This window comes from Apium graveolens, chromosome 7, assembly GCF_009905375.1.
Source record: "Apium graveolens cultivar Ventura chromosome 7, ASM990537v1, whole genome shotgun sequence".
NCBI classification, from domain to species: domain Eukaryota; kingdom Viridiplantae; phylum Streptophyta; class Magnoliopsida; order Apiales; family Apiaceae; genus Apium; species Apium graveolens.
Window position 1 is genome coordinate 117,011,540 of NC_133653.1, and position 11,581 is coordinate 117,023,120.

Here is an 11,581-nt window from a genome sequence, read left to right on the forward strand (position 1 = left end):
CAAGACTGCATTTCGAACAAGGTATGGCCATTACGAGTTTCTAGTAATGTCGTTTGGATTGACAAATGCGCCATCAGCTTTCATGGATTTGATGAATAGGGTATACAAGGAGTATCTGGATAAGTTTATTATTGTATTTATTGATGACATCCTCATATATTCGAAGAAGCCAGAAGATCACGCGGTGCATCTGCAGATTGCCCTTTAAAAGTTAAGAGAAAAGCAATTGTATGCTAAGTTTTCTAAGTGTGAGTTTTGGATGACGGAAGTACAGTTCCTTAGTCATGTAACAAGTAAAGAAGGTATCAAATTAGACCCGATAAAGATTGAAGCAGTATCAAAATGGGAGCAATCGAAAACACTAACGGAAATACGAAGTTTTCTTGGATTAGCAGGATATTATCGAAGGTTTGTGAAAGATTTCTCGAAGATTGCATCCCCACTAACCAAGTTGACCAGGAAGAATGAGAAGTTTGTTTGGACGGCAAAGTGTGAAGAGAGTTTCCAGGAGTTAAAACGAAGACTAGTGACGGCTCCAGTGTTAGCATTGCCAGATGAGACGAGAAATTTTGTAATTTATAATGATGCTTCTCTGAAAGGATTGGGATGTGTGTTAATGCAGCATGACAAAGTGATTGCGTATGCCTCCAGACAACTAAAGCCTCACGAGCAGAAATATCCAGTTCATGACCTTGAGTTGGCGGCTATAGTATTTGCTTTAAAGTTATGGCGTCACTACTTGTATGGCGAGAAATGCGACATTTATACAGACCATAAGAGCCTGAAGTACATATTCACGCAGAAAGATCTGAACATGAGGCAGAGAAGGTGGTTGGAGTTGATTAAGGACTATGATTGTTCGATTAATTATCACCCAGGTAAAGCCAATGTAGTGGCTGATGCCTTAAGTAGGAAGGAAAGGCTGAATATGGTTAAGATTACTGAGGAATTGGCACAAGACTTGGAAAGAATGGAAATTGAAGTTTGAGGATCTAACGGAAGTCAAGAGCAACTATATGAAATTACTTTCCAGCCGACCTTGATGGAAAAGATTTGAAGATGTCAAGAAGGAGTTATGGAACAAGAGTTGGATACTTTGACAGGAGAAGAGCTGTGTACTCAAAAAGATAGTCAAGGTTTGTATAGATTTTCATCTAGAGTTTGGATTCCTAATGTAACAGAGTTGAAGAACGAAGTATTACAGGAAGCACATAACTCTAGGTTTTCTATCCACCCTGGTAGCACCAAGATGTACCAGGATTTGAAGAGAAATTTTTGGTGGCCAGGAATGAAGAAGGATATTGTCAATTGGGTAAGTAAGTGTCACGTGTGTCAGACGGTGAAAGCAGAGCATCAACGGCCGAGTGGATTGTTACAACCTTTGGAGATTCCCCAGTGGAAATGGGAAGAAATTGCTATGGATTTTGTAGTGGGATTGCCAAAGACGAGAGCGAATCATGATGCTATTTGGGTAATCATTGATAGATTAACTAAGTCGGCGCATTTTCTTCCGATTAATGAAAGGTATTCATTGGAAAGTTTAGTTAAGTTATACTTGGATGAGATAGTTACCAAATATGGAGTTCCTGTTTCTATAGTGTCGGATCGAGACCCTAGATTTAATTCCAGATTTTGGACTAAATTTCAAGAATGTCTAGGAACGAAATTGAATATGAGCACCGCTTATCATCCTCAGACGGATGGCCAAAGTGAGAGGACGATTCAGACCATAGAGGATATGTTGAGAGTCTGTGTTCTAGATTTTAAAGGTAATTGGGATGAGCACTTATCTTTGATTGATTTATCGTACAATAATAGCTACCATGCCATTATTGGGATGCCACCTTATGACGCTTTGTATGGACGAAAGTGTAGATCACCATTGTACTGGGATGAGGTAGGAGAAAAGAAAGTGTTAGGCCCTGAGTTGGTTCAGCAAACTAGAGATGCCATAGTGTTGATTCGGAAAAGGTTGGAAGCAGCTCAAGATAGACAAAGAAAATATGCGGATTTGCATTGGAAAGACATGGACTTTGAGATAGGAGCTTTGGTGTTACTAAAAGTATTGCCTTGGAAAGGGTTAGTATGATTTGGTCAGAAGGGTAAACTTAGCCCTAGATTCATAGGACCCTTTGAGGTTTTGAAGAAAGTGGGAAAGGTCGCTTATGAGATAGCATTACCACCGCAGTGGCAGCACATTCATAATGTGTTCCACGTGTGTATGTTGAAGCCCTATGTCCCTAATTCGAATTAAGTCATAGAATACGAACCGATTGAGCTTCAACCATATTTGTCTTACGTGGAACAACCGGTCCAAATTTTAGACCGTAAAGAACGAGTCCTTAGGAATAAATCGATTCCTATAGTAAAAGTTTTGTGGAGAAATCCTCGAGTAGAAGAGTCTACTTGGGAATTGGAGTCAGACATGCTTGATAAATATCCTCATTTGTTTAGTTGAATTAGATTTTGGGGACATAATCTTTTTAAGGGGGAAAGAATATAACGACTCGTGTATTTTTAGTTTTATTTTATACTTGGAGGTGTAATAAAAGTTTAAGTAAATAAATAAAAATTGTGTATTGATTTTGGCAGCGGTTACTGATTGTTATTTAATTTTATTTATGATTTGTTGATATGTGGGATTGGAATTATGTGATTTATTGGTGAGTTATATGATTTTATTTCGCTTGTAAAAGTGATTTCATTGTAATTTTAATTCCATAAATTTTTGGGTTGTCTTTAAAATTGGTTTTCTAATTTTATATTTTCAATAATTATTTTTAGGACTTTATAAAAATTTAGAAATCAATATTTTGTTAATTATTCATGTTTAAATGATTTTCTGAGTGTGTTAAATTCTAAAATCCATATTTAATTATGGGAATCTTTAAAAATTATGAAACTTATATTTTATTAAGTTCGTATTATTCTGAGAATTTTAAAATTATTTTGAAAATTTTCGGAAATCGTTTTACCCGCGTGTTGTTTCGTTATTTGTTAAAAAGCGGGTACAAAGTGCACCTTAAAAAGTGCTTAAAAATTTCAAAATTTATGTCTTTGTAAACTTCAGGATATTTATGACATTTTGATATTATTTTCGTAATTTTCAGAAATTGTTTTGCGTGCACCTTAGATCGTTAATTTCAAATTTTGGGGCAAATTCGACTTTTAAATCCTCGTATCTATCTCTAATGGCAAGGTGTCAGTTTTTATTAATCAGAGGGATGCGTGTCCCTTTCCTTTATGCAACACCTGTTAGCAGTTAAAACAAAAAAAAAGGGAAAACCCCCACCCCCTCTCTCGGTTTACTCTCTTGCTCTATCTTGTTCACTCGAATCTATCTCTGATCTCCCTTTCTTTCGTTTCTCTCTCTCCGTGTTGCTTCTTTTTCTTTCCCGTTAATTGTTGTTGCCTCCTGCTTCTTCTGTTTTGTTGTTGTTTCCCTTCCTTTGTGCCGCCGTTGCTGCCGGCTTCCGGTATGGTGGCGGTGGTGTGAGCTGTGTTCGGTTATATATATATATATATGTATATGTGTGTGTGACTATGTGCATGTCTGTGTGTGTAATTGTGTGTGTGTGTAATTATGTTGTGTGTTGTGGCGGCCGTGAGGCCGTGTGTGCGATGGTGATGGCTGTGCAGTTGTGTGCGGCTGTGTTTAGTGTTGTTGGGCTTGGTTCTGTTGGATTGATTTTGGGCCTTTTTATGTTGGGCCGAGATTATGTAGTTGGGCTTGATTATTACAAATTTGATTTTTATTTCTTTTCTGTAGGAAATTAATTGATTAATATTCATGAAATAAAAACTTGTATTGCGGGAAATAATATTAATCGTTATAATTTATTTGGGAACCCGTATTATATCGGGCGCCAATAAATGGTGTCGCCATTGACGATGAACTTCGATGAGTCAACGGTGGACGGTGATGACGATGTTCTGAGTCCTAAATTTTATAAATAAATAAAATGATTTTTTGTAAAATATTTTTGGACTTGAATAATTAATTGTGATTGGTGTTGGGATGTAAGTTGTATAAAAGGATGAAGTAATATTGTAAATTATGTGATCAATGATGTCGATTGTAATCGACGGGTAGTTTTATAAATAAATAAGATGCTGTCAAAATTTCCTAAAAATATATATTCGAAAATGTACATAATTATATTTTACATACTACCCTTAACAATATTTCCGACTACGTGACTATGTGATTACGAGTTTATGTGTATAATAATGATACGAGTCGGGATATCGGATTGAGTTGTTAGAATTTAAGGATATCAAGCATGTCAGTGTCACTGATTAGGGTATTTTGTATTTGTAGATTCCGAGCGAGTTTTCTCAAGATTAAAGTCAGCGTGAAAGCTACTTAGGGTTTTGTAAAGCGTTGCAAGGCAAGTACCCCTGACCATTCTTTTACGGTTCAGTATATGTGAATAACTAAATGTTTTACTCTTGTAATGGAACATAAACATTTTAAGTTACGTATCCCCTGCATTTGAAAATGTTGTTTAAAATTATGTTTTGGGGAAAAGTAACTTCTGAAAACACCTATCTCTAAATATGATCTAAATGAAAAGAGGATTTGAATAGTATGCTGTGACAGAATGGATTTTTGGAAAGAGATAGGTAAAAGTGACAATTTTGAAAACTGGATTAAAACGATCAGATATGGGATACGTTGGGGCCAGAGTAGGCCTATTGAGTTGGCGTAAGAGGCTAATTTGGTTGCGCGCACTGTATAACAAATTAGTCCAACAGGTCAGAGACCTAACTAGTCTCTGAGTTCCGGAACAGGTAACTGAAATGGCAGTTGGAGCCATGAATAAGATGGCAATTAGAGCCGTCTAGTGTTGATAGCCTGATCAGCTGTCTTCACATATCCATTACGTATCTGATTTGGATTTTGTGATTCCCCCTAAGAGTACGGGTAGTTGATACAGTGATTTTATAAGAGTGACTAGTATGCTAAAATTGGACTCTGGTGTTTTTACATCACACTGCTACGTTGTTTTAATGAAGCATGCTAGTTAGCGATATCCAGTTTTTCTCTAAATTTTGTTTTATAATGTTGATATCATGATTACAGTTCTGTTCCTATTATTGTTGCATTACTGATTTATCTTGTTATTCATATTTTGGTACTGCTGAGCGATTATGCTCACCCTTGCAAACTGTTATGTATATTTCGCAGATGCCTAGAAGATCAGTCAGACTGACCTATGTTCCTGCCCCTACTGGACACGGCTCCTCTGAGGTAGTTTGTATCAAGCCATGAGGTCTGAGGAGTTGCTGAATAAAGTTAGTGTGTCCTAGATGTGGAATAAAAAGTCTGTTATAATGAGAACCTGAATTATACTTGAACCTGGATCGGATCTTAGTTCGGGGTCGAGTTAGTATATTTTAATAATAATTCGGTTGTTTATATTTTTGGTAATTGTGTTTAGTGACGTCAACTCCTGACCCTGGGGTTGAGGCCGTCACACTAATGTAAGAGCTCTCTATGAGATACATTTCATATATATTTTAACTAAGTGTTTTATAGAGAAAACATGCCTTAAAAACCTTTACATGCTACTGAAATTTAACTATATAATCATGTTTAGCCATGCATGCTAGTTTTAAGATGTTAATATGATGATCAACCATGTTGTGTATGCTACTCTTCTCGAAATCATATTTTCATGTTTAAAAGTCTATAAATTCGAATTATTTGTGCTTGAAATAGATTGTTTCCATGATATATTGCTTAATAATAGTTAAGAGTAGATACAATTCATGATTATTAATGTTGGGTAATAGTTTCAAGTCGAATTTACAAGAATTTAAACTCCATGTTTAGCCGAAACCTTGTTAAGTGTTTTCCATGAGTTGCATGTTGTATTTTTATTTGCATGTAGCTGTTCAAGGGCATTGATGATCTCCACTCCTGTTGATGTACTATTTTAGGATATTGATGCACTAGGTTTGCTTTGGTAAAGGTTGGATGCTTGGTTAATAAGTGGGAGTTAAGGTGGAAAGGGTTTGGTTAGTGTTTGCATTTTTTCCAGAATTTTTGCACTAGTTTGTGGGGAATTTTTGATTGGGCATTTGTTGTGCACTTTGAGGCCCAATCCACCAGAATCTATCACTAGGAGTATACAATAGGTTTTAGGTGTTTTTTGGAGGTTTGTAAGACGTTTGGTTAGGTGCACGAGTGGAATCACAAAATCTTTCCAGCAGGGGACAGTTTTGTTGCAACTTAGAAATGGGAAGTTTTGACCATGTCATAAGTAGACCCTCTTTAGGCTCTGTTGGGCCTTAGTTAGAGGGAGTGTCATAGGAGTTTTTCCAGCCATAGTTCATAGGATTTGAGTTAGAATAATGTGTCACAAGTTAGTTCAAGACATGACCTTTTCTGCCCAGAAAAACAGGGGAACCATGGACTTTAAGCTTAGGCCTAGGGAGGCCCAAGCTAGGCCCTTGAGCCACATTAAGTTTTGGAGTTGCCTTATGATCAGAAGAGTATAGTGTAGAAGTTTTGGAGTTAAACTTGAAGTTTAAGAGTGTCAAATGCACCCAAGAAACCTTAGATGTCATTCTGAAATTTACCATAATAAGCACATTCACTTACCACATAGTTTTAGAGCACTTATGAGTGAGGCCTAGGTTGACCACCATAGTTTCAAGATAGCATAAAGTCATTATATTGAAAGGCCCAAGTCAGGGTCAATAGGATTTGGATGGTTTAGTAAAGGCACATCGAGTTAGGAGGCCAAAATTTGAAGATTTTGTCTAGTTTAGCGATCAGGTGACTTAAGTTGCGGAGCGAGATCATCCAAGCCTAGTGTTGCAATATGATGTGTGTGATATTATTTGGTACTTAAATATGGTAAGTGAGTATATGTGGCTATGTGTACTATTATGTTTATAAGGTGATTATAAATTGCGTGCATATAGGCCTAAGTGCCATTTGTGTTTAATTTCGGGTTGTAAATAGGTTGAGTTGGTGAGAATATATTATAATGAGGTTATTATTAATTGTGTAGGATCTCAAGATGAGGGTAAACTTGACATAAAGGTCGAGTAAATCTTCCAGTTTCTCCTACCTTCCAGTCCAATCCAGCCTTTCTCAAGGCAAGTGATTCAACCTGTTTTTTTTGTTTACACTGCAAATGTGGGATAACTAGTTCCTATATATATGATGCAAGTATTCTGATTTATCTTGTTATACTTGAACCAAGTGGTTCTCAAACCTATCTTCGTTTTATATAGAAATGCCATGAACCCTCAAGTGTCTATTGCAAGTAATTTAGCTTCATTTGAAGATTGTTATGAAAGTAGATTAAAGGTCATATTATGCTAGCATACCAAAGCAATTGTGATGTTGAACCATGTGTAAGTTATACTCAGTAACCTCAGCTTGAAGCCTAAAAGCCAGTCATTCCTTAAAAATTGTTAATGATTACCCTGTCCTTACCCTAAAAGCTTGATACCCTGTTATACCTTAAGTTGATGATCACCTCCTTTGTATTTTAACACCTTTATCATACCTGGAACCAGTAATGCCTATCTTCTTGATATTTTAATACCTATACCTTATCCGAAACTATTGTTTTAAGCCTAGTCTGGCATTACCCTTTCATATTATCCAATAACCTTACTAAATCTCCTTGTCAAAATCCTTGTAAATAGAAACCGCTCAATTACCCTGATAGAGTAAAGTCTAGTAAGTCATAACCCTGAGAATTAGTGGACATATTTCCAGTGTTTCAAAATTTATCTATAATCCCTTGATAAAGATGTTTACTGTTTAAGAAATTAATTATCAACCGGCATCAGTTTTTGAAATGATTAAAATTTTGGATTTTCAGTCCCAAAGGGGGGTAAATGTTTTCTTTAAATAGTGAATCTGGACTGAGACGCGAGTCCTTTCCACACTTAAATTGTAGGCTTAAAAGTTTCCTAGGGATCCCATTAATGTTTTAGAACCCAGCGAGGTTCGGGATTACTTCGCGACTGATCACCGGCTGTAATCCGTAGCGTCATAAAATGGTTTTTGATTAAGAAATGATTTTGGAAATGTTTTGATACAAACAAATGATGCCATCACCCAAAAGTTCATCTCTTATTACTATTAGCTCTATCTTCGCATTGTCATTCTTTTATATATCTCGAATTATGTTTTGTACTGTATTGTTTAGCACTTGTTGAGCATTTGGCTCACTACTTGCTTTCACCCTGATATTACAGCTAGTAGCTATGATCAGATTCAAGCAGACAACACGTAAGACTTGTAATGCCGATGCGTATGTTCGAGCTCAGGTAGAATAAGAGATAGTTTTGTGTGAGGACTCGATATTAAAACTAGTTGTAAAGTTAATAGTCACTACGCCATAAGTGGGCTACTGTAATGCAAGTGTTACAAGTAGCGTTACATTAGTTAAGAAATTTTTGTGCTTTTGTAACACCTCTCAATTAGTGTTACAATAGCTATAAAACTAGTGTTGCAGAGAAATGACGGTGTTGCACGACATGTAACACCAGCACCTAGTGTTACATTCGTTACTTTTTTAACTTTTAAAAATATTAAAGTAAAAATGTTATCATAAATTAGTACTAAAATAATATTCTGGATTATTAATGAATGAAGAATATAATATATAATATTATTAAAGTTATAAAAATATTATTATATATAAATATGAAAATCATTTTTGTAGTTTTTTATTTAATAAAATAATAGTTTAACAATTAAAATAAAAATTAAAAACTTTAAGTGAAAAATAGGCGGTATTTTCCCCCTAAACAAAAATGACTCGGACAACTATACAATCGCTCTTTCTCTCTCTCTCAAAACGCTCTCTCCAAACTCTCTCTCTCTCCCGACTCATGAATTGAAGAAGAAACTGAGGATTTGGTATTTGAATAAACAATTTTATGGCTCCAATTAAAAGTTTGATACTTATTTTCCAATTTATATGATTTTGCAGGGTTTGTAGGTCTCCCATGTGGCGATTCGAAGCGATTCGAAGATATTACTAATTTTTAAATAATTTTACAAGTGATTTGGGCTTTGAAATTGGGGTTCGAATGAATTGGTAAGCATTTACATCTTATTTGGAGTTTTGTTGTGTTCAAATATGGATTTTGGTACCATCGAGGTTTTGTTTTGTAAGAGATTAGGGCTTCATAAATCTCTAAATCTACGCTTACACAAAGTTCATGCTTAATTTGGTGGCTCTTTTTTTTGACTTTATGGCCCTAAAAATTACACTCATCGTTGTTTGTCCAGATTTCAATAGGGTGCTCGGGAAGGACCCTTGTGGGAAGAATTTGGTATGTTTGGTTTCAATTTTTCTGGATGAGAGCCATTCGTGATTTGTTCAGGTTAATGTTGAGTAGAGAGTTTTTGTATGGAATTCCGTACTAAATTACGTAAAATGAAACAATTTTTAGATTTGTAGGTGAGAAATTGGGATAATGTATATGTGTGGCAGGTTGTGTAGATCATAGCCCAGAGTTTATGAGATGTGCTCTAGTCAGAGCTAACCATACCTATCTCTATATTTATTAATAAAAAATTGCATTTCCTATATTATTGTGAGTTCACTGTGTCATGATAGTAAATTTCAAAGTAGACATTATAAGTAATTATATGGATGTATTAGAGTTCATTTGAAGAATTATTACTATTGTATTTTAATTGCTGCGCATCTTACATATTTTTAGTTCAATGTGATTCAGGTGATTATAATATATATATATAGGGAAGGACCCTTGTGTGAGTAATTTGGTCTCGCTAAAACTCCAAAATATGCCAAGAAATGGAAGCTCAAAGTTAAAAATGGTAACATGTTCAAGTAGTGGCTACTCTTTATAATCTTTGTTACTGTCATGGCCATATATATGACAGGTTTGTTTATTTGTCATGCACTTCGAATGATTCTGACGGATTAACCAGAATTTAGACTGCCATAGGTGTTGCGGTCAAGTCTGAGACCTCATATATGGAAATGGAACCAAACAGGCCACCATCTACTGAGAAACCAAAGAGCTGAATACCAGGTAAGTTTCACCATATTTAATTGAATAAATATTTTGTTTATGTATCTTGAATATGTGCGAATGGGAGTTATTATAACTTGTAAATTGTTATATTCCCATCATCTTCAGTTGGTAGTTTTGGTGCTTCATGCCAATTACAATAACAAATATTTTACATAAACTAAGTTAAATATCACCTATTCCATCTCCGTACATGGAAGAAATGCAGCAGTGCATAACTCATTTCTGTAAAGAATTCTTGACTAGACTGTTGCCCACTTCAGCAAGTGCTAGCTCTGTAGGGTCAGAAATCATATGCACCAGGCTTGTCAGGAGGATGGCTTCTCGTGTTTTGATATTTTTTTATTGATCATGCTTCTGGACTCTCCTTTTTACCCTGGATGCTTTAACGATGATACAAAATTAATAGATGATACATTTAGAACTAAGATGGTATAATTTATCAAAGGTTTTATAGAAAACCTACCTGTAATATTTCAATGGAGGTCACTGTTAACTAGTTTGGTCATTATGTATTGTACGTGGTTTTTATAATTTTTGCATATGCACATTATATTAAATTTCCATTACCTGTATATGCAGTGTGCATGTGTTGCGTGCAATTGTCATGTTTTATTGCTGACATTAAGCATGTATGTTATGATAAATTGCATTACATTTAGGTTTCTTGAATACATGGTTGGAAACTAAATATGATAAAAGTGTAAAGAGAGATCCCGAGTTAGTAGATGATCATCCTGGAAAATATAGGTACAGTTCTGTAATACTTTTAATTATGTTTCTATGTTTTGAATTATCTTTCAAACTTCGTAAATTATTGTACATTAATGGGCAGGAGTAAAAGCAGCAGTCCCACGAGGATGTTGAGCAGAAAAACTTTCAGTCCAAAAACAAGCATGAAATAGAGTCCCAGCATGAGCCCGGGAGAAGCATGACCTCTAATAGAAGCATGAGCATGAGCTGAAGTCGAAGTGTTAGTGGAAGTCCTCCGCATGTCGCTAGTAGAAGCAGTATTTCTAGCAGAAGTCCTATTAGAAGTAAAAGTAGTTGTGATTTATGTTGGGCGTGTGAGTAGTTGATGTTGGCCTAGTTTGGATGTAACGTAGCAGTATGGTATGGAGTTGACACTGTTATTTAGTAGTATGGTTTAGATATTAAGAATATTATGTATGACAACTTTGATGTTTTGTTTCTAATGGGATTGTTCTTTAAATTAAGAATATATTTTAAAAAAATTAAAATTAACGGTTACATTTGCCCCCATTCTAGTGTAATATATGATTATATGTAGTGTTACATTACATATGCTAGTATTGCTTAATTATAAAAAAATTGTGTTACAATAGATAAAACAGACTGTTACAGTAGGTTATATGGGACCCACAAGTGGATCCCACTTATGCAATCTTGATCAAGCTATTGTATCACTCATTTTTTGTTATATTTGGGCCAGTTAGTTTTACAGCAGGTGCCTATTGTAACGTTTTCTTCTCTGTTACAATAGATCAGTAAAGTGTTACAATAGGGTGTCTATTGT

At 35.3% G+C, this 11,581-nt stretch overlaps 1 long non-coding RNA gene across 7 annotated transcripts; it reads left to right on the forward strand.

The window, feature by feature from the left end:
* Positions 1–8,777: 8,777 nt before the first annotated feature.
* LOC141671792 (uncharacterized) lies at positions 8,778–11,289 on the forward strand. Of its 7 annotated transcripts, none has more exons than XR_012555246.1 (6): positions 8,778–9,077; positions 9,272–9,366; positions 9,724–9,826; positions 9,941–10,044; positions 10,707–10,794; positions 10,880–11,289. It is a non-coding gene; the product is annotated as an uncharacterized LOC141671792 (long non-coding RNA). The 7 variants fall into 7 exon arrangements; XR_012555245.1 differs by having other exon boundaries at positions 8,779–9,077; positions 9,948–10,044; XR_012555248.1 differs by having other exon boundaries at positions 8,779–9,077; positions 9,958–10,044.
* Positions 11,290–11,581: the final 292 nt, after the last annotated feature.